We start from the raw sequence: 23,721 nt of genomic DNA, 5'->3' as shown, positions 1-23,721 counted from the left end.
ACACCCAGGCAGTGATGGCATCATCCATATTAGGCCACCAGACGTAACACCGAGCCAACGCCTTCATTTTGACAATTCCCGGGTGGCCAACGTGCAGAGCCTCCAGGACGCGCTGACGGAGTCCCTGGGGAATCACGACGCGGTCTCCCCACAGCAGGCAGCCGTGATGAGCTGAGAGTTCATGTTGTCTGGTTGCGAAGGGCTGGAACTCCGATGCAAAAAGGCCCTTGTGGCCACCCCCTCCACACCCAGTTGAGCACCCGGCTGATGGTGCGATCCTGGGCAGATGCGGAGGCCACAGTGGCAGCCGATACAGGCGCTGCCGGAAGATCCTCAATCAGAAGGAGCGATGAAGCTGGAGCCGGGTCTTCCACAAACGCTGGAAGAGGGCAACGGCTGAGGGCGTCGGCATGGCCCATCGATTTTCCCGGGCGATGGATGAGCCGGTAGTGGTAGGCAGCCAGGAAAACAGTCCATCGCAGCATGCGTGGTGAGAGGACCGGTGGAGTTGGACGATCACCGGCGAGGAGGCCCAGGAGTGGCTTGTGGTCAGTGATGAGGTCAAAAGTCCTGCCATAGAGGTATTCATGGAACCTCTTCACTCCAGCCACAAGTGCCAATGCCTCCTTGTCGAGCTGGCTGTAATTCCGTTCCGTCGGAGATAGTGTCCTGGAAAAGTAGGCGAGCGGTGCTTCTCTTCCATCTGGAAAACGGTGACTAAGGACAGCACCGATGCCAAAAGGTGAGGCGTCGCAGGCAAGGACCAGCGGCCTGGATTCACTGTACTGTACCAGCACACTGTCTGAAGAAAGGAGAGCCTTGACCGCGTTGAAGGCCGCCGTCTCCCGATGACCCCAGGCCCAAGGCGTCTTAGTGCTAAGGAGTCGGTGAAGAGGCTCAGCCACTGTGGCTTTGTGGGGCAGGAACATGTTATAAAAGTTCAGCAGCCCCAGGAATGCCTGCAACTCCGTTTTGTTCTTTGGGGTGGGGGCCTGCTGGATAGCGCGGATCTTGGATGTGGTTGGATGAAGACCGGAGGCATCGATAAGATAGCCCAGGAACTCTACCTGTGGAACGGCGATCTGGCACTTCTCCCTCTTTACCTTGAGCCCGGCCTCCTGGAACCTGGTCAGCACGGCACGGAGGCGCTCGAACAGCTGCTGGTGTGAGTCTGCAGACACCAAGACGTCATCAAAATATGGTACCACGCCCGGAAGCCCTTGCAGGAGACGCTCCATAAGGCTTTGGAAGATGCCAGGAGCCACACTCACCCCGAACTGCAACCGGCGGCAACGGAATGCCCCCCGGTGGGTGACGATCGTCTGGGCTTCAGCAGTGGCATCATCGACTGGCAGTTGTTGATAGGCTTGGGCAAGGTCCAGCTTAGCGAAGACCTTACCCTCACCCAGGGAATGCAGCAGGTGTTGGACAACAGGAACCGGATAAGCATGCTGCTGAAGTGCCTTGTTGATCGTGCACTTGTAGTCAGCGCAGATTCTCACCGACCCATCTGGCTTGACAGGCGTGACGATGGGGGTTTCCCACTTTGCGTGGTCAACCGGCTCCAAAACTCCTTGGGCGATCAGTTTGTCCAGTTGTTCGTCCACCTTAGCCTTGAGAGCAAAGGGAACCCGGCGTGGCTTTAGCTTGATGGGGGCGACTTGTGGATCAAGGCTAAAGGAGATGGGCGTACCTGTATATTGGCCCAAGGTGCCGTCAAAAACCTCGGCAAAGTCTTTGACCAGACCCTCAGTCTCTGCGTTAGAGATGCAGTTGATGCCGGTGACTTCCAGGCCGAGGGCATCAAACCAGTCTAGCCCTAGAAGGCTTGGCCGCTGACCTTCGACCACCACCAACCGGAGCAGGCCCGAAAAATCCTTGAAGGCGATCCGGAACCGGCCAACGCCTACCACGGGAATGTCGTTTCCCTGGTAGTCTCTCAGGTGTACGCGGTGAGAGTCGAGTTGCCTTTTGGACACTCTGGGTACCAGTCTTTTGATGGTGCTCCATGACACGATGGACAGGGCAGACCCGGTGTCGATCTCCATGTCACATGGAGCTCCTTCAATGAGCACCGTGACGTTCAGCTTGCGTCGCGTAGTCGAGTCGGTTTGGCCAATCGTGGTTCCAGACGGGCAGCGGCAGTTGGTGAGAGCGAAACAACTTTCCTTGGCAGACTGGAGTGAAGACTTGGACTTGCGAGTCGATGAAGGGGGGGTGTCAGACGGAGCCGATCGGCAGACCTTAGCGATGTGGCCCCTTCTGGAACACTTCCTACAGATGGCGTCTCTGAATCGACACTTGGCACGGGAATGGTTGCCTCCGCAGCCAGCACATTCCGGTTGGCCCTTGGACTTCTGTTGGAACTTCCTGCGCTCCCGCTTTGTCTGGTGCACGTCATCGTCTTCACTGGAGGATGCCTCCTCACTGCTGGCCTCTTCATGATGCACCGGAACTGGCTCCCTAGCAAGACGCGGGCTGCTGGACTTGCGGATCTCCTGGGCGGAGCGTTCAGCAGCTTCTGAGGCCACAGCCTCCTCAATGGCTTTCTGTAGCGTGAGGTCTGGCTTGGCTAGGAGGCGCCGTTGCAGATGGATGTCCCGGACCCCGCAGACGATTCGATCCATCAGGGCATCGTCTAAGTCTCGGAACTCACAGTGCATTGCAGCCTGTCGCAGGGCGGTGGTGTAGTTGTTGATTGACTCCCCCTCTGCCTGGTTCCGGTGGTAGAACGCATGGCGGGCAGCAATCTTGGACGGCTTTGGTGCGTAGTGGTTGCGGAGCTTCTCTTGGATCGTGTCCCATGGTGTTGCCTGGACTGCTTCAGGCGCAACCAACGCTCGGGCCGTCTCAAACACTTCAGGCCCACAGAGGCTGAGGAATAGGCCCCGCTTCCGATCCTTTGATACTGCTGTCAGCTCGTTGGCTTGGAGATAGCAGTCGAACCGAGCGAGGTAGGAGTCCCATGATTCAGAGGCTGGCGCAAACGGCGGTAGAGGCACAAGTGAAGCCATGATTCCGGCGTGAAGGGCGATGGATGGAACACAGTGCTCTAGCCAGAACAGTCAGCTCTGAAAGGGTTCTGCTGCCCAGTGATTTCGCTCAGTGATTTCGCTCTGTGATTCAGCTCAGTGATTCAGCTCAGTTCAGAGGCTGGCCGCATCTGGCTGTGCTCTGATGTCCATCTATCCCATCCTCGTCGCCAGAGTTAAGTCGTGGGTTGACATAGCAGCCGGCACAGCGATTTCTCCAAGTAGCTCTTTATTGTGGTAAGCTGAAATAGAACTGACTGAGAACAGCTCAGCCGGCCTGTATTTATAGGCAGCCGGCTGTCAACATTGTAACCACCACAGCCCAGAGTTCCCGCCTAAAATAACTGCCGCGGACCTGAGTGAAAACTATCTACAGACCTGAGTGAAAACTATATACAGTATCCCCCTGTTGGCCCAGGGGGAAACTACACTACATAACACTGGTCAGGGTCCTGTACTTTTTACATAAAAAAGAAAAATACAGTTAGCCACAGCTAGGAATGGGGGAGAGCGGATTTGATTCTGCTTGCATTTAAAGGCAAGCCTATCTAATCCACACTTTGCAAAGCAATATACAATCCAAAACCCAAACTTCCCCAAATTTTGCGGTGCAGTCTCCAGCCAAGTAATGTATACAAAAATGCAGATATTAGTTGGGAGGGCGCAGAATACAATTTATTTATTTATTATGTAAGGGGAAATTGCTTTGCAGAGATGTGATGAGTATGCAAAATTGCAAGCAAACGTGTATATTAGGAGAAATTCAGACTGGAATCTTGAGCACCTTCTAGTCCTGTTACACCAGATAAGTTTCCGTTAGTATGTCTTGAAGACGTAGACAAGGTGCTGGGATCAGTCAGGGTGACCACTTGCACTCTGGACCCTGGAGCCTCTTGGCTGATCAAAACTAGCAGGGAGAGGGCAGCTGGCTGGCCCAGGGAGGTGGTTAATGCCAACCTTCCCTTCATAGCTGTCAACTTACAGATTTGAAAATAAGGGACCCGCAGCCAAAATAAGGGACCTGCAGCCTCACCTGTTCCAGGCACTCCAGTCTTCCTGTCCTCCTGCAGTCTGGTCAAACTCATGCTGGTAGCTTCGAGAACACTGTCCAACCAACTTTGTAACCAGAGGTTCAACTGAATAGAATCTGAATCATAGAATCATAGAATCATAGAGTTGGAAGAGACCACAAGGGCCATCGAGTCCAACCCCCTGCCAAGCAGGAAACACCATCAGAGCACTCCTGACATATGGTTGTCAAGCCTCTGCTTAAAGACCTCCAAAGTAGGAGACTCCACCACACTCCTTGGCAGCAAATTCCACTGTCCAACAGCTCTTACTGTCAGGAAGTTCTTCCTAATGTTTAGGTGGAATCTTCTTTCTTGTAGTTTGGCTCCATTGCTCCGTGTCCACTTCTCTGGAGCAGCAGAAAACAACCTTTCTCCCTCCTCTATGTGACATCCTTTTATATATTTGAACATGGCTATCATATCACCCCTTAACCTCTTCTTCTCCAGGCTAAACATGCCCAGCTCCCTTAGCCGTTCCTCATAAGGCATCGTTTCCAGGCCTTTGACCATTTTGGTTGCCCTCCTCTGGACACGTTCCAGTTTGTCAGTGTCCTTCTTGAATTGTGGTGCCCAGAACTGGACACAGTACTCCAGGTGAGGTCTGACCAGAGCAGAATACAGTGGCACTATTACTTCCCTGGATCTAGATGCTATACTCCTATTGATGCAGCCTAGAATTGCATTGGCTTTTTTAGCTGCCGCGTCACACTGTTGGCTCATGTCAAGTTTGTGGTCAACCAAGACTCCTAGATCCTTTTCACATGTACTGCTCTCAAGCCAGGTGTCACCCATCTTGTATTTGTGCCTCTCATTTTTTTTGCCCAAGTGCAATACTTTACATTTCTCCCTGTTAAAATTCATCTTGTTTGTTTTTGCCCAGTTCTCTAATCTGTCCATGCACCACAAGGCCTATGCAGCCTCAACTTAAGGTGGCTCCCCGGCCTGGCTTTGCACTGCAAAGTTTGCAGCAGCATGTGCAACAAAATGGCATCCAGGATACAAAAACCTCCTCAGCTTGCATTAACTAGCCACACACAAGGGATGCAAGCTCCACCCCCCAGTCGTTCTTAGACTTCTTATTGGGTGAGCAACACAGTTGGAGCCTCCCTCCTCCCTGGCCAGCAGGGAGGGAGGGAGAGGAGCTGCTTCCTTTGAAATTTAAGGGACATCATTTAAGGGACATCCATCAATAAGGGACAGCAGCGGGACATGGCGCTGGAATAAGGGACTGTCCCTTCAAATAAGGGACACTTGACAGCTATGCTTCCCTTCTAGGGCGAGGTTCTTGAGCAGCCCAGTCCATGTTTGGAGGGACTCGCCTCCGATACACACAGGTGTGCCAGAGGCAACCCACTGCAACCTAGAGATTCACACTGTTGCTGCAGAAGTTCTGAGGAAACAGAAGCCTTCAGACTCACTCTTCCTTCCACAGCTCTTTTGTCTACTTCTTCCCCTCCTGATACATCTGGGGTCTGGCTTGCGCCAAGCAGAATGTGGAGGGCTGTGAACAGAAGCCCCAGGAAAGAACAGGGGAGCGAAGCCACAGCTACATACTTCGTCTCTGCTTTCTCATGTGTTTTAAAGCTACAAAGTGAATTGCAAGGTCACCCCCTAGTCAAGGTAGCCCATCTGCAGCATAGTTCTACGTATCCATCGATTATGTCCCACAACCTGAGACAAGTGCCACATTCTGCCACATCATATGGTGCAAGAAATCTGCCCACTGATGCCATTTATCCCAGGGAAACCTGCAGTTTTATTCCTGCCTGTTAAGACATCAGCAAAAGCATTATACCAAAGAAGAGATGTTGTGAAGAGATGTTGCACTTGTGCTGATGTTCCATGGGGGAAATGGCATAAAATTATTATTTAATATTTGACCTTATCTGATAGTTGACATGCAGTGGGAGATGCTATTTGATTGATTGATTTATTAATTTACTGTGCAATATTGTTTGGTTTTCAGGGACTTTTTATAAAGTACCTCATAAATGCAATAAATAAATGAAAGCCACAACAATCAAATGCCGATTTTTGAGATAAAATTTCAAATTCTTTGTTTGAATTTCAAATGTGAAATTGCACATTGAATGGCAACCTTTGAAACTTTCCGATACTGGCAAAGTTCCTATATTTGTTCAGTTCTACCTGGGAATTTCTTTTATTGGTGCAAAATGGTTTCATCTGTAAAATAAGGATGCCAAAGGCACAGGCTGCCTCAGGGGCATCTGCTATAACTAGAAATCAGAGAGCCACTCACTCTTGGAACAGGGGCAGCCTTGCTACTCTGGGGAATGGTTGATTTCTGTTATCAATTAACTTAAAAACCATTTTTTGAGCTGGAAAGCAGACTGTGGTGAAAGATTAATGTAATACACATTAATTGGTCATTGGACTCAAGGCTTTTTAAAAGTAGTGTTTAGGTTGGAGATCAGCTTAGTAGCATTCAGGCATTCTTGATTTACCATTTTTTTATTATTTGGAAACAAAAAACAAGTTGAGAAAAAAATTCTAACGATGAGGCTGAGTCACCCACTGTCCTTAAACAAAGCAGCCTACTGAAACTCAGGTTCTCCATCTCCTCAGGAGGGTCCACAGGTAACGTCTGCTGACGGACCACACTTCTCTAGATATAAAGGTCTCAAGATCTTGATGGCTTGCATTATGTTGCAGGTAACCTGAACCAAACTGGTTGCCAAAAATGAGGAAGCTAAAGACCAAAACACTACTCCAATATTTTAGTGTCAGTAGATGGCAGTAAAATCCTTAGCACTCCCTCCCAACTGTAGCCCAGTAGCTTAACTTGAAATGGTTTGCAAAACAAACCAAACCTGACTTATTCACGCAAGCAATATCTTAATCATGAAAAAACCCAGACAATTATAATTACAGGAACATTTCTAAAAATCGGAGACTTCACAGATGGCCTCCATTCTAATGCAACCTAGCACTGAACTTTGGTAAACTCGTGTAAAAAGGATCCTGCACATTAGCAAAATTCATCTTCTCTTGCTTACTGCATTGGCTCAAAGCTTCAGTCTGTGGGATCCCCTGTGGGACTGCACAAGCCGTCTTCATAAGCCAGTGCTCCAGATGGGACTTATTCAAAGGACCTTCTGATAGAACAAATGTTATGTCTTACAATCCCATGACCCCATTTGAAAACCTGTCTTGCTATGGAACCTCTTACAGCCATTGAGCTCCCCAAGACCTACATGGCCTGGCCTGACCCAGACTATGCATAAAATAACGCCTCTTGCCAAGATTTCAGTCAGATTTCTACTAATAACTGCTACGAGTGCCACGGATAGGACCTTTATCTAACTAGACTCAAAAATTTGCATGCAAATAAGCTACGTCAACCCTAATCAATGTCTGTGGTGGAAAACACTTAACTAATTGTACCAGAAAACCTGAAAAAAGTGAACAATGTACAACCAAGGTACAATGTCTAGGTGGCTTTCACACAAAGATGGGTGTTTTTTAATGTATTTGATGGCTGAATCAGGACTACAGGAAGCCCTTGAACTGGTTAATGCTTCCAGTAGCATTGCACATATATTGGCATGACCATAAAGTAAGTGGGAAGAGGTCACTTTCCTTGGCAGATGCTGCTTCAGATTCTGTTGTTACAAAGGCAACATCAGCAAGACAGACCTTGGGAGTGGATAGCTGTGGTTCAGGTGAAGGTACCAATGCCAGCCATTGATGTGCAACCAGTGGCTTCAGTGAAGAATCAACCTTAGAACTATAGATAATGAGATGAAACAGCTTTACGGTATTAATATGGTGTCAAGTAGCATAAGCAGGGGCTATCCTTCACAGATGCACTGTTCAGATCTCAGCAAAGAACTGATACCACAAAGAAGTCTATGACTCATCCTCATACAGTTGGTCTGTGGCTGCTGTACATGGAAATGGTTGCTATTTTATGGAAATTCCTTATAGGTGAATCAACAGGAAGTTGGCATTGTGACGCTTTTAAGGCCACAACATTGATACATTGATTGATTGATTGATTGATTGATTGATTGATTGATTGATATTTATTACGGCCATTGGCCCGTCACACGACAGTTTCCCACCAACATATATACACTTAAACCTCCAAATTCAAAACAGCCAAAAACTTACAAAAAAACAGACAAGAACCAAAACAAAATAAGCAAAAGACCAACAACATACATTACAATAAATTTGCAACATAAACATCGCCTTCTGCCCATAAATTAATAAAAGACATCAGTGGTGATATCACCTAGTTACATCCTAAAATATAGATCATGGTTTAAAAGGGTTATCCGAGCCGCACAGGAGTCCGTTTCTCTTCTTTAGGGATAGGACGCTGATCAAGAATCTGGAAACCGTGAGTGATCTTAGGGGGTCTTCATCATTTAGTAGATATCTCAGTTTGGTAAGGCCACAACATCTTAGCCCCATTTCATGTCAGAGAAAGGGGCTTCAAGCCCCCTTTGGTCCCTGTCCTTGGATCTAAGAGCCACAACTCATCATAGGTGAGAGATGAAGATGGCGTAACCCTTCTTATAATGTTCCTTCGTTGGTCTTTCTTTCTGCTTCTTTTCCTCCCATTAAATCTTCCTCTGTTCATCCTTCCCCCTTTCTTAGCATTCTCTGCTGCTTCTAAGTCAGAAATGGCCCTCCCACGCCTCTCTTTTCATTTGTGTCCTCCTTCAGGGCACCTGGCCTTAATTCCAGGCAGGTGGTGAGGGCAGAGAGCCAGGCTGTCTTGGGATGTCTCCAGCACCCCTGACAGGTGTCTTCGCTGGCAGTCTGTGCTAGGCATGGCCTTATACTCTGAAGCAACTAATGATGGCCTGTATTCCGATTCGGTCTACATCTATAGGCAGCAGATCTTGTTCATGAGAAGCACACATGCTGTTTTCACCTGGCCATTGCATTCCCCAGACAGCTCAGTGCTTAGCAAGGCTCTCTTCAGTTCTCTCAACTCAACAAGTATTTATGAGGAATCTGAAGAGCACTACTGGAGGTTTTACACATGGGTAAGCTCAGCAAGTTGTGTGGCTCCTAGCAGTGCCAACCTATGCAGAAAGAAACAGAAGTTACAGCACTGAACAAGTATAGCACCACTTCCAGGCAGGAAGTAGGTGGTGTAGACACTCATATTATCTGTGATTGTCTCCAGGATAGAAACTCATTCAGCAATTACCCTTCTCTATGAAACAGCAAATGGAGTGGTTGTTAGGTCAACAGTTACATTGTAAAGATGTTGGGAAGAATATTTTGAGGTCAATAGCTGGGAGAAAAGTACTTCACAATACACATTCAAGAGAGGAAATCAAGTTGCAGCTGTTACACTGTAACACTTACCCAGCGGCGTAGCGTGGGTTGTCAGCACCCAGGGCAAGGCAAGTAATTTGCGCCCCCTAACCCGTGGATTTGCGCCCCCTAACCCTACAAATCTATGCCTATGAATGATGGTCTCTCTCTCTCTCTCTCTCTCTCTCTCTCTCTCTCTCTCTCTTTCTCATATTCCAATTGATTCCCATTTCCGCCGATCGATCCTCGAAGTTCTCACCCAGCGAAATTCGTGCGTAATTACGCTTCGCCGTCCCTAATCCTGCCGCTTCCACCGGGAAATCATGACGGTGCGTTTCTCCTCTCCAAACTTTCCCCGGCCCTTTGCCGGCCGGTACAGCCCTTTTGGCTACAAGCTCCCCTCCTTCTCTGCCCGCTTCCGACCCCACCTCCCCGTCCAGCCTCCCTACCTCCTGAAAAAAGGCGACGACGCCGAGCAGGACACCCCCGCGGCCATCGGAGAGAGGCGGGGCCGAGGGAGGCAAGCCAATGGGCGAGGCGGGGGTAGGTGGCCACGGGGGCGGGCGCTGCCGCAGTCCTCGGGTGGGCAAGGTAGGAGCAGGCAGAGGCTGGCCGGCTGCTCTGACAATAGGGGCGGGCCGAGGGCACGACGGGGCTGGGCCCTCTGGACTCGCGCCCCCCCCCAGATGTTGCGCCCGGTGCGGCCGGCACCCCTGGCACCCCCCACGCTACGCCACTGCACTTACCATAACTAATGCTGTGGAAGTAGGATCTGAGACCATACATATACATCTACAGTTACTTCTTCAATGTTTGGTTTTGGGAGCAAAGAGTGTAAGTGAAGATATCTCACAAAACTTCAAATATCACTTGTGTCAGAAACCATCATTACTTCTGGACTCCTGAGAAAGGCAAGTGAGCCCATTCTTGTTGAATCACAGTGGGCCATAATGGGCAGTGAAATTAGAGGAGAGTCCATTAAGTTTTCCTTGTTGTGGAAGTTTAGATGGTGGTCCACTTCTTAAAACCGAATAAAATGTAGCCCCTCTGTGCCAAGGCAATTTGTGACATGTATGTGAATTATCATTTTCGGAAGTACCTCTGAGATGGTCGCAAGGTGTTGGCATGCAAGTGAGCTTCACAGGTAGCAATGCTGTTCAAAGAAAGGAGGAGCATTTCCTTGCTAACAAGACCAACAACCAGGAGCTCATGGATAAACTAGGTACAAAATTGATGGACAGTGTTTGGATAGACAATGAAATGGTAAATGAGCAGAAAACTAGGGAAGGGTAGTTTCAGAAAACTGACCTGTTAAAGCAGTCGTGGCACCAGCCCTCCGGGGCTTGTTAGTGCATGTAGGTGCAAGTCTCAGAACAGCTGCAAGAACGGCCAGGGCAGCTGCAGAAAGCAACAGGATCAGAGTGTCAAGTGGCCTGGTGTCAGCTATTGCAATTCGCCTGCTTTTTCTCACAGAAACCTCACCGACGAGGCATAACACAAATGAAATGTATTTGGATGCTGTATTGTATTTTGTGATATTTGTGATTTGATGGCAAATGTACACCAGTACATGTATCCTAGGTCTCTAAAATTACTGAAGGTGGAGAGTAACAGATGCATTTTGCTGATGTAGATAATATAGTGTGCATTTGCCAAAGTTCTGTGCTAGATCACATTAGAATGACAGCCATCCATGCAATTTTGGGGATGTTCCTCTGATTATAACTTTGATTGTTGACATGTTCAATACACTGTTCATATGCATTAAATGACAGATTTTTTCCCCCTTTGCAATAAAGTTGACATTGGGCCCCAATTTTCAGTAGATATATTGGATTACAGAGAGAAGTTGCAAGAGAACCCCAAGCCGCACTCTGGTGCCTGTAAGGGCTGATTGATCAGACAAGCTTTCCTCACTTCTGCCTTGCTAAGAAAGCAGCAGGCAACAATCTGAAGAACAGTCGCTCCGTACAGCTGGTTTTATGCTCCTTAGGAAAGCCTTCCAGCGTCAATGTGTCTGTAAATTCAACATGACAGGAAATTTCTCTGTAGAAAAACATAGCCATTCCCACAGTGGAGGCCCTGTAGTGTTCGGCTTGTAGTACTGTCAAAAACACTCCTATCAGAGAACCATGAAAGAGGAAGAGAGTTCTGGTGCTGAAAAGTGCTAGGCTAAAACTTGGGAGGCCTTGCTGGTCTTGTCGCAGGTGACTCTCACCTTATAAAAACTCCCAGGGGCTGATGGCGAAGGAAAGTGGGCTGACAAATGACGGCTAATGACTGTGTTTGACTTCAGTTTTAAATGTAATCATAACAGCCATTCAGGACTAGTACTTCCCATATGCCTGTGTTACACCTGAAGAGTTGGAGAAAGCACCATCTGTGGTGTCAGCACTGCTCTGGCCACATTCGTGCGCCCAAGCCATTCCTTGAAAGAGCAGTTATCAAGTGGTGGGTGTGAAGAAAGGGAACCACCACTCAGACTTCCAAGGAACTGAACCATGCCATGGCTGATATTCCACACACAAAACCCTGTGAATGCCACTCCGTCCCTTTAGCAGGGGCGAAGTTGCCACCATATCACCCCACCCCCAACATTTCTCCAATGAAAACAGAGACATCCCACACACCCTTTCTTGGGAGAGGACACAAGCTTGTTGCTCCCAGACTTTGGAACTCCCATCCTGCATTGCGTTTCTGCATTGTAAATTGCCCTGTGATCATCAGATGAAGGGCAGTATATAAATTTAATAAATACATAAAATAATAATTCAACCCACCCAGCCAATTCTGTCCCAGCAGAGCCCCACACATTGGATTTGCAGGGACTTGCGTAGGCCAGACTATCCTGACTGTGTCCCAATTGTGTATTTGTATTATTCCAAACCTACCCCCCCCCTTCAGAATCAAAGAGAGTCAGGCTGGAGATCTTTTGCTTCTTTTGCGTATATATATTCCCCCCTTCTCTCCAAGCCTCTCAAGGTAGCATTCATGGTTTTCCATTTCCCCATGTCATCTTCACAACCAGCCTGCGAGGTAGGCTAGGCCGAGAGACAGCAACTTGCTCAAAGTCTCATGTTGAGCTTCATGGCTGAGTGGTAATTTTAGCCCTGCTCTCCAGAGCCTAGTTCAGAAAATATCTCACCACTTTATTCCATACTCTGGAAAGACCTTAAAGTGAATGAGCTGGAGGAGGGAAACAAACTTTTCCCATAGGTTTGGAAGTTTATGGAGCCTCTGGTTAACAGGTATGTTTGGCACCTTTTCATTGTCCCCTGTTCCACCCAGTGCCTTTTTTCTGGGGGGGACACATACCCCTAAACATTTTGTGAATCTAAGTTTGCTCTCACTGAGGGGCAGTACTTCAATATGAGAAGGAAAATGAGAGTACCCCTAAACATTTTTAAAGGGGGGGAGCAGTGTCTCCATCTATGCAATCTCCTAGTTGCCCTACCAGCTGCTACTCACAACTTCCTATGTAATAGGCACTGAACCATATTTTAAACACTAAACACACACAGTCCTGTTCTTTCCTCCACCTTCTCTGCTGTGGCCCCAAGGAGGCATCTAATTCCCTTTTCAACTAACCACTGTTTCTCATTTTTTTCTGAACTAGGACAAACAATGGTTAGTTTAAACTACAATCTATCCAACAAGCCATGGCTTCATCTTGGCTTGTTTGGAACTGAAAGTTGGAAATGGAATCAGATTCTTCCAGTCTCCTCAGTCATGCCAGAGGAGGAGAACGGAGGGGTAGCAACTGTTAGAATCATAGAATCATAGAGTTGGAAGAGACCACAAGGGCCATCGAGTCCAACCCCCTGCCAAGCAGGAAACACCATCAGAGCACTCCTGACATATGGTTGTCAAGCCTCTGCTTAAAGACCTCCAAAGTAGGAGACTCCACCACACTCCTTGGCAGCAAATTCCACTGTCAAACAGCTCTTACTGTCAGGAAGTTCTTCCTAATGTTTAGCTGGAATCTTCTTTCTTGTAGTTTGGATCCATTGCTCCGTGTCCGCTTCTCTGGAGCAGCAGAAAACAACCTTTCTCCCTCCTCTATGTGGCATCCTTTTATATATTTGAACATGGCTATCATATCACCCCTTAACCTCCTCTTCTCCAGGCTAAACATGCCCAGCTTCCTTAGCCGTTCCTCATAAGGCATCGTTTCCAGGCCTTTGACCATTTTGGTTGCCCTCCTCTGGACACGTTCCAGTTTGTCAGTGTCCTTCTTGAACTGTGGTGCCCAGAACTGGACACAGTACTCCAGGTGAGGTCTGACCAGAGCAGAATACAGTGGCACTATTACTTCCCTTGATCTAGATGCTATACTCCTATTGATTCACACAGCACAGAATTATAGTGAGGTCAGTATGCAACATGCCATGTGAAATTCCACCCTCACATACAGTTCAATATTTGGAGGAAAAAGAAACCTGCATCCAGGCCCCCACAAAAATAACACACACACACACAAACAGGAGAAGTTAATGTTAATGTACAGAGGTGGTTCTTAACTGTGTTTCTCCCAACAGCATATAATTTTTCAGACATCCTTGGTATGGTAACTTAGGTTTAAATTTCACTCACTGTACTTCAGTCATAAGGAAATTTTCTGTGTTTCTGGGAGAAAGAATTAAAATCAGGAACCAGCTCTGTACAATTTGAAGCTCACATGCTCTGCCCCTCAACCCTGCCTTTACTGTTGCTTTTAGATAATCAGTATGTTTTGTTGAATAACCAGCATACTTCCTAACATAGCTGGAGAGAATTTCATAATAGAGTTCATTCATTATTATTAAAAACACACACATAACAGCAAAGCTTGTTTTCTTACATCATTTCAATGAGCATTTCAGAATTAAATGGCAATCATGAGACCGCCAGCCTACACACCAGGAAGTGGTTTCCTCAGGCTTGCCAGATTAAAGAGTGACATCACATTATCTTCGTCAGTACAGATTCCAGTTCTTCGATAACAAGCAAATATGGAAAATAGCTTCTTGTGTCATCATGTCAGGTTCTGCTTTCCACTCTTTCATTTATTTTTTTTAAATGTACTTGCCCTAATCTCAAGACCTGACCTCCCTGGAAACATTGCAATGAGCAACCACCCAAGCCAAAGCTTGGGATATGAAACAAATAGTAGAAATGTTCTCTGTTCTCAGTGCTGGCTTCTGCCGCAGCTGGGAGGGGGAAAAATGAGTTGTGGGTTTCCCCTTTCTAGGGTTTTTTTTTAAAAAGTTGTTTTTCCGATTCCTGTCAGACACTCCCACCCCCACACACATACATACACAAAAGCCAAATGAACAGTGGCTGCTTTCTCAATGGAGGTCAGTAGTTCTTGCCTACCATACAATAACTAGCAGGACAATCCACTATCAAATCTTAACTCGCTGACATAGAAGTGAACTCCTAGGGGCCAAGGTCCCTTTGCCCCCCAACAAAAACATTTTTTGAAGGGGATGGGGGAGCCCCAAAGTTGATGTGCATTGCCATTCAAATGGTGTGTGTGTGCACTATGTCATGTGATAGATTATGTGGGGGCAGGGCTTACCTGGGTCCCCCAATATTTTAATCAAGTTTGCACCCTTGCTCACTGACACTTACACTGTAGCAAGGGCATTTGGTTCATCCTTTTCAGTGATTTGGATCCTGAACCAAATTGGGCCAATCCAGGTGGTTCAGGCTTTTGGCAAATCAGACTGAGAGACTCCTATAAAAATAAAGTCAACTTTACCCCCAAAAGTATATTGAGGCTGCACTGGATCAGCCCATCCAGAGTGATTTGGGGCTGTCTATTACTTCCCTTGATCTGGACAGTATACTTTTGTTGATATAGCCTAGAATAGCATTAGCCTCTTTTTTTGCTATTGCATCACCTTGTTGACTCATGTTAATACTCCCGTATTAAGAGCTCAAATTTGTCTTGCTTGTTTCCCATACTCTGTGCATTGGTATAGAGATGGAGGCAGAGAAGTGAGCCTTCTTTACTGCCTCATTACCATACACTACACATGATTATATGGTTTCACTTGCGCTCAGTCAGGTTAAAAGCACACTTTCTGCCACTTGTGGTCTACCCAGCCCTTAGTTCCTGGGCATATCAGTTGTGCAGGGCAGGTTCCACAGCACCAGACATTGTGCTCAGGGGCAACCATTTCAAGAACCTGAACGGTCTCACTGTTAAACGGTGAGATGGGGCTTCAAAGGAGTCATCTACTCTAGCTGCTGGGAAGAAAAAAACAGGGCACTTAAGAATCCATTGGGTTCCACTGGTTTCTGGGTGCAGACTATCTGAATCATTCCACCATCCCTGGAGGGAAAGATCAGAACTGTAAGTCCAAACTTCACCAGGATGGCAGGGTGTTATCCACCAGCACCCCCATCCATAGGTGCCGACTCCATGGGGCCTGAGGGGGCCCGAGCCCCCTCAAAAATTCATTTGGGGGGGCTCCGCCCCCCAATAATCTCGGGCGCCCCTCCAGCAGAGCGCCACCGCCGCCCCTCCCCCAGCCCAAAATGCACAGGGTCGGGCTGCATGCCTCCTGCCCTCCCTCTCGAGCAAAAGCTCCACCCAATTTCCTTCGGAGCTGATTAATAGGCGCAGCACGCTCTCCCCTATTCGCTCACGAGGAGGCGGCGCCACTTATCTGCATATTCATGAGCTTATTTATTATTCATGAGCTTTCGCGGGCTCCCCCAATATTTTTTATAAGTCGGCGCCCCTGCCCCCATCTTGAGAACACCCCTTCCTCTATCTGGAGCAAAGAGCAACTCTTGTGTGCCAGATCAATGAAGTACGCACAAATGTAGCAGGGATGTTAATCTTCAGTCTATTACATAATAGATGGTGAATATCTATCCTACGTGGCTCAGAGTATAAGTCTCTTAGCAACCACAAGGACTGGTAGAGTCCCTTTTCATTCTCCGATAGTCAATTCCCATACAACAGGGATATAATTCAAAAGTACATGGACATCTGCAAACATCAAGAATTTCTCCAGTGGAAAATTAATATTGTTATAGCTTTGCTGTAACAGGTGGTGGTGTTCAGTCTGGATGATAGTCATAGAGCCTGTATATAGAATCATAGAATCATAGAGTTGGAAGAGACCACAAGGGCCATCGAGTCCAACCCCCTGCCAAGCAGGAAACACCATCAGAGCACTCCTGACATATGGTTGTCAAGCCTCTGCTTAAAGACCTCCAAAGTAGGAGACTCCACCACACTCCTTGGCAGCAAATTCCACTGTCAAACAGCTCTTACTGTCAGGAAGTTCTTCCTAATGTTTAGGTGGAATCTTCTTTCTTGTAGTTTGGATCCATTGCTCCGTGTCCGCTTCTCTGGAGCAGCAGAAAACAACCTTTCTCCCTCCTCTATGTGACATCCTTTTATATATTTGAACCTGGCTATCATATCACCCCTTAACCTCCTCTTCTCCAGGCTAAACATGCCCAGCTCCCTTAGCCGTTCCTCATAAGGCATATGTGAGGTTAGTATCTATGACGGGAAACCTGATGAACCAGCCAAGCCACTTGTTTTGTTAAGGTCATGTCCTTGGTTGGCCAGTTCAGTACTGCCATTTACTCGCCCCTAAAGGTTGCCATACAGATAAATGGGTGGGTCTTTCCCCACTTCTCCAGGTTGGATGCCATGTCATCTTAGGATGGAGAATAATAGGCCGAGGTTGGGGGGGGAGGCTGCCCGTGAGAGAGTTTGACTGGTGCTGGAAGCCGAGGACAGAGGGGGCATATCTTGCTCTGTGCTGTGATGGGGCCTTCCTGGAAACCAAATGCAGAGGCAAGTTCTGTTTTAATGCTTTGGGCCACTCCATCCTATGCTCAGGTTGTATTTATGTGTAAATAAAACCATATATCATGACAACACCACAGTCTCCATTGACCTTCATTCCCAGGAAACCGAACCCTGGGTCAACCCTCAGGACAGCAATACCTCAAGAACCGCATCTCCCCATATGAACCAACCCAGACCCTGCAATCTTTGTTGGAGGCCCTTCTCCATGTGTCTCCTCCATGAGGTCTGGAAGGTGGCAACACAAGAACAGGGCCTTTTCTGCAGTGGTTCCCCACTTGCGGAATGCTCTCCCCAGGGAGGCTTGTTTGGCATCTTCCTTATACACCTTTAGGTGCCAGGTGAAAACATTCCTCTTCAACTAGGCCTTCGGCGGATTAACAGTCAAACACTTTTTTATTGTGTCTGGGGGGGGGGGGATATTGTGTTGTTGTTATTTTGCTTTTGTTTCTGTTTTATTATTTATTTTGTGTTTTCCTTTTGTATTTTTATGCTGCGAACCACCCTGCGACCTTCGGATGAAGGGTGGTATACAAATATAATTAACCACAAGAATCACAGGCATCCCTGGAGTCTCCTACTGCTCGGAAAGTGGGGTCCGTGCAACAATATGGACAACTTCCAAGCAAAAAGATGCTATCACTCGACAAGCCCACATCATGTACCCCAGCATTACACCTCCAGCATCTACCTGAATTAGAAAACAATAGCTTCTTGTAAAGATGCTGTGGAGTCCAGTGTACCCAAAATACTATTTTTTGCTGAATCAGCTTTAAATGTTTTTTTTTTTACATGATCAGCAGCATTTTGCTGTTGTTTGCATTTTAAGCTTTCTATGAAACACTATGGAAGAAATAGGGGTTTTATTTGCAGGAACCTGGCATCATAATTTATAGGACACACTTACGTATTTGCAATGGGCAGAATTTACCAGCGCATGACACAGTTGCTTTGTTGAAGATCATGTGACGGATCTTTCCTGAATATGGCAGAAACTCTGCTTTCCCATTGGATCAAAAGATCACACTGCTGTGACAGACAGCTTGAATGTTTTGGTCTCAGACAAATGGGGAAGGCTGCCAGAGGGCCAAGTGAAACCTAACATGACTGCTGCATCAAGCAGCCTATAAGCATAAACTTTAATGCTGTTAGATATAAAAGTATTGCAAGAGCTTTTTAAATATATATTTCTGGTACTTGTTTGGTTTTGCTTCTTCTCTATCAACCATGGGTCTTTTATTAACCATTTATCTTAAATGTTATGTTAAGAACCAAAAACTTTTTATTGCAAAACTCCTTTATTTCACAGTGATAAGCAGAAATAGTACAGTACATCGTTACACAACAAAGTTGTTCAGCTTCCAGGTATTAAATGTCCTCTCTACCAAAACATATGCTAGGCATTTTACTGAAATGTCTTCATTCTAGTAAATAATAATGCCTTTAGCTGATATTAATAAGGTAAGGTTGGAAATTATAACAAATTGTTATTAATCATAAATGCAAAACCAAGAAGATATGATTAATCCAGCTTGATTAACAGAGAGTACAAGGGTGTGATCTCAAGCATTGCACGAAGGGGCAGCTATGGATTTGAGGGTGACTCAGAGCAAGCGTTGATTCATCCCCCTTCAGAACGGCATTCCCTTTTTCAAATTGTCACTTTTTACTTCAGCAGAATGCATTCTGTTCAATTCTTTTCACTCCTTTCCCTGAGCCTTGGAGCGTTCACTGGCTCCCACAGCTTTCTCTGGAAGGCCACTTTAACATCTTATGCACAACGGAGACCCCACTGCAAAGTTATCAGTTTATTATTCCGCTCTTTGTTTCTGTCCAATGGGAGCTCACGCTTTTAAAGACTCAAAAAGGTAGTTTTTCCATGTGTCCTAGGAAAGACTGCATATGAGTCCAAGAATCCTTGGCCTACTATCCTGATGAAATATTTATCATACTAAAGGTTCCCCTGTGATATAATAATATATTGCAATGTTTTCTTTCCATGAGCATTATGCATTACGGAGTGCTCAGCCCTTAGAAGCTGCTTTGGCTGATAGCGCCGTTTTGTATATTACCTTTTTAGATATATGTCTAGTAAGCTTTGTGCATACTATGAAAAGATATAAAGTGTAAATGTGCAATAAATGCTTGTGTCATACAATAATGAGCACGGCTTCAGCTCCTGCTCTGAGTGCCCACGTTGTACCAATCCCAGGTTTGCCCCTGCATCTTGTGACAAATGGCTCTTAGATTTCACAGTGTCAAGTGAACCAAAATAAGGCGCTCTGTACCAATTTTGCGTGAAATTGCTAAGCTAACCAAACTTTGCAAGCTGTCCCTAAAAGTGGCCTCCACACCACATGCTTGAAGAGCAGTCCATCGAACGCAGTTTTGGGGTTTGTTTTTAGCAACCTGGGAAACTACAAACCAAATCGCTTAACGCTAAGCACACGTAAACATGGCCTCTTGCACACAGAGCATTTACTGTGGTGTTGCCCTGCTTTTTTCACTTACTTTTGAAAAGGCAGCTCCACAATGTCATGAACGAAACATCCCCCTCTCATTGTGTGTGTGTGTGTGTGTGTTGAGTTTTATGTTTAAGAGCTCCGAAAATACAACTTTTTAAATTATCGAAGGAATGTCTGTGCAATTTCTCCAGGTGCAAGTGACTTCTTGTGTTGCTGCTCAGCTGACTCTGGCACACAGACTATTTCTAAGGCTGCTATAGCCATTTGTTTTCCCTCTCCTCTGAGGGAATCAACCCTTCTCTTTTTAAATACCAGCACCTTCATATCTGTTTCTTTCTCTGTTCTTCCTGAATTGCAGTGCCACGAGAGTTGGGGGAGGAATCACGATCAGGAGTGCAGTGCGGGGGGGGGAGGGAATATCTGACCCTTATCACACACACAGGTCTCAGTCACACACACAGCCCCCACCCCCTGCTGCCACCCAGCATTTGGAGCTAGGGAAATGGGGACTGTCTGCTTGGTTACAGACAGCTGGGAATTTGGAAACGGGTTTCGTTCCATTTTAAAGCAGAACAGCCACTACTGGGTGCTGATAAATAATCAACACCTGGAAGCATGCAAGGCACATGCATCTTGGGGGAGAGGCCTGGCGTAACATTTACTCTAGTGTCAGGGGTGATACACAGATATATATCGCCCACAATTCCTCTAGTGCTGCTACCATCTGTAGATAGAGATGGCAGTAGGAGCAAAGTTGTGGACAGTGCTGCGCTTTGGCCGTGGTTAAGAGTTCCGCTTCTGCTGTTGAAGGATTTTAAACTGTTAAAAACAATCCTCTTTTTGAGATGACAGTGACCCTAGAACCGCACATGTTACTCAAAGTCATTTGCAACCTTTTTGCAGAGACAATAGTAAACAAGGTGTGCCAAAGGCCGGGCTGACGTGGTATAAGGGAAGCTTTCTTGGTTGCCATGGCAGATGCTTTGAGAAATGTTGACCCAGCATGCGGCAGCTGTGAAAAGGGCAAATAACTTGCTAGGGATTCTTAGGGAAGGGGCTGGAAATAAAACTGCCTTTAACTTTACACAAATGCCTGACGTGTCCACACTTGGAATAACATGGGTCGCCATCTTCCCACCTCAGAAAGGATATCACAGAGCTGGAAAAGGTGCAGTCAAAAGGATCAAGGAACCAGGAGGCATTCCCTACAATGACAGACGTCCAACATTTAAGAATGTTCAGTTCAGAAAAAAAGAGCATCAAAAAGATGTTTGTGGAATTGTGCAAGGTGTGGAAGAAGTGGATAGTGATAAGTTTGTTTTTTTCCTCCCTTTCTTATGATGCCAGAGTGGAGGTCACCCAGTAAAACTGATTAAGAGCCCATTTTAGGACAGACAGAAGAAAATACGCAGAACACCTAATTAATATATGGCACTCACTACCACACAGTAAAGGCTATTAGTCACAAGAGTTCAAAGAGGATTATACATACTCATGGATGAGGGGGTTACCAATGGCTATTAATGGCCATGGCTAAATGCCACCCCCAGAATTAGAGGCAATATAGCACTGTATCGTAGCTGCCAGAGAAGAGCAGTAGAAGTGACCCATTATCTTCAAGCTCCGACTGTCCACATTAGGTCACTTTCTGCTCCAAGACCACGTTCCATGGAAGAGCAATGGAAACGCTCAGATCAGCAGATTGTTCCTTGACAATCAAGCCACATAGGTTTGAATGTGCACGCAAACATATCACTGTGTCTTGATACAGTCATATCGCTGAATGTGTTTCAATAGTCCTGCCTTCTCAAGAGCTTTAAAAAGTTGATGCAGCACCCACAGACACCGCTGTGCTGGCCAGCAGCACCCAGCTTCCCCCATGAAAGGTCTCAGTAGATATCTGCTCAGAAAGTCACAATTCACAATAGACCGCTCAGTTTGTTTGTAGTGGCTCAGCCTTCTCCTTCATTGAACACAGCACATTTCGATGGCTGCTAGGACTGGACACTCACCCCCCCCCCCGCATCCATTCTGAACTAGTAGCTAGTGCACCTTTTCTTCATTGAGGGAGGGGGGCGGCATGCCCAAACCATTTTGTGGCCCCGTCATTTTGTGTTAGGCCACACCTCCATGGCAGCCATTTAACAACTGCCGGCCACGGCGCCTTCTCCAAATGTGCCTATTGGCTCAGAAAGATTGGCAACCCATGTTTTAAGACCTCACATCACAGCCAACCATTTGGCTCATTATTTCCAAAATACCATGGAAATTCATGCGTAGATTCCTGCATTTCAGGGGGTTGGACTAGATGACCCCTGGGTCCCTCCCAACTCTAAGATTCCACAGCTCCACCATTTGTGCATTTGAATCATGCCTCTCCGTCCATGCACTTTCCCGGGCAGCCCGATAAACACTTGCCTGGTAAGATAAAATAAGACTTGTGGCAGCCTGCCTTTTTCTTTTCTTTCCGCTTTTGTGGAAATGGGAGGGGGGTGAATAAAGCTTAGCATGAGCAAGGTTATTTTGATTACATATTTGTTGAGCTTGTAACTATTATTACCTAAATCAGTGCCAGTTTGAGGCAACTATAGTGCACAGACACAAAAAAGCATTCTAAACAGCCCACAAAGGGAAACTATGTTTAGTGAGGAAAGTGAGAAGATAGTTGCTTTAGACTGGTATGAGTAATGTTAAGAAACAGCTGGGAAGGAATATTAGGTAATCACACACACAAGCTGGAAACTGGGAACCTCAGGCTAACATACTAGTATAATTTTGTACCCCCTCCCCTTCCCACGGATATAGCAAGGCAGAAGCCATGATGTAGTCGGGTCTTCAGATTTAGAAGCTATTGGGGAAAGCAGCGTGACTCATCACTTTCTTTCGTAATTTCAACTCAGTCCTTCAACTGCAGTTCCTCCTAAAGACTGGAAGTAATGAGAAAGAATAAGAAATGGAGACAGACACAATATGCTTAGTGTGTAGTAGTGTGAAGCCTGTTTCAAAACTCAATGTACATTTTTGTGTTGCTTTGTCTGAGGCCTGCAACAACAACAACAACTTTACATTCTTTCCATATTTCACAGAAAAGCAACGCACAACAGTTCAGCCTGCGCAGTTCTTCCCCTGCCAACTACAGATGGGCAGAGCAACCCTGGAATGTGAAATCATGTAAAATGTTGACAGCAAGACAACAAATACGGTCATTTTCGAAAGGAAAGAAAGAGGCTGAATTCCCTGTCGGGATTTACTTGCAAACAAATTATGGGTCAGTATCTACCAGTGAGTACTCCCAGGCCAGCTGAATAGAAGGCCCCCAGGTGTCCTGTTCATTTCGATGACATTTGTACAGGAGTACTTTCTGGGAGACGGTGCTCATATGACATTGCAGGGGGTTGGGCTGGATGATCCTCAGGGTCCCTTCCAACTCTACAATTCTACGATACAGGCTTCCCCGCCCGTCAGCTGCGCAGCTCAACAAGGCCCCTCCGCCCCTCCGGCTCACGTGAGCAGGAGGGGCAGCGGGGCTTGCTCAGCTGACATGCAAGGACACGGCATCGGCTGCTGCACTACCCTGCATGTCAGCTGTTAGGCGGGGAGGCTGAGCAGATTCAACAAAGCCCCACTCCACCTCCAGCTTATGAGGACATCCTCTTTGGGCTCCGGGGAGGGTCTCCTCATGAGCCAGGATTCTACAGGGTGCCCCCCCACTTCCAGGTTCCACTTCCAGGTTCCTGGCACTGTCCGTGTGAGCAGTTGCATGCAAGTAGAGTGAAAACAGGAAGCTGTCTGTATAGTATCTGCTGAGATTTCTGTTTCTCAGTCTATAACGTGTGAGAATGAAGAGGTCTGCGGCAGTAAAAACAAAATGTACACACACTTTAAAAAGGAAGGTACAGTGGTGCCCCGCAAGACGAATGCTTCGCAAGACGGAAAACCCGCTAGACGAAAGGGTTTTCCGTTTTGGAGGTTCTTCGCAAAACGAATTTCCTATGGGCTTGCTTCGCAAGACGGAAATGTCTTGCGAGTTCCCGCGG

At 46.8% G+C, this 23,721-nt stretch overlaps 1 protein-coding gene and 1 long non-coding RNA gene across 5 annotated transcripts in view; both read left to right on the top strand.

Moving 5' to 3' along the window:
• The window catches only part of LOC310692408 (uncharacterized protein), a 132,105-nt gene that overhangs the window by 85,249 nt on the left and 23,135 nt on the right, over positions 1–23,721 (top strand). The window contains exon 2 of one of the 4 annotated variants that reach the window (XR_014518769.1): positions 22,771–22,952. The exons of 2 other annotated variants lie outside the window; for them this stretch is intronic. The gene's annotated coding sequence lies outside the window, so the exon portion shown is untranslated. Of the gene's footprint in view, positions 1–22,770; positions 23,305–23,721 lie in introns of those variants that run through there. One more of the 4 variants, XR_014518770.1, reaches the window with a different exon arrangement.
• LOC310692440 lies at positions 14,720–17,611 on the top strand. Its single transcript, XR_014518815.1, has 3 exons — positions 14,720–15,798; positions 16,148–16,483; positions 16,889–17,611. It is a non-coding gene; the product is annotated as an uncharacterized lncRNA (long non-coding RNA).

The sequence above is a fragment of the Podarcis liolepis genome (assembly GCF_965112155.1).
Source record: "Podarcis liolepis genome assembly, chromosome: 13".
NCBI lineage: Eukaryota > Metazoa > Chordata > Lepidosauria > Squamata > Lacertidae > Podarcis > Podarcis liolepis.
The sequence above is the reverse complement of the archived record's forward strand: the minus strand, read 5'-3'. Positions and strand labels throughout refer to the sequence as shown.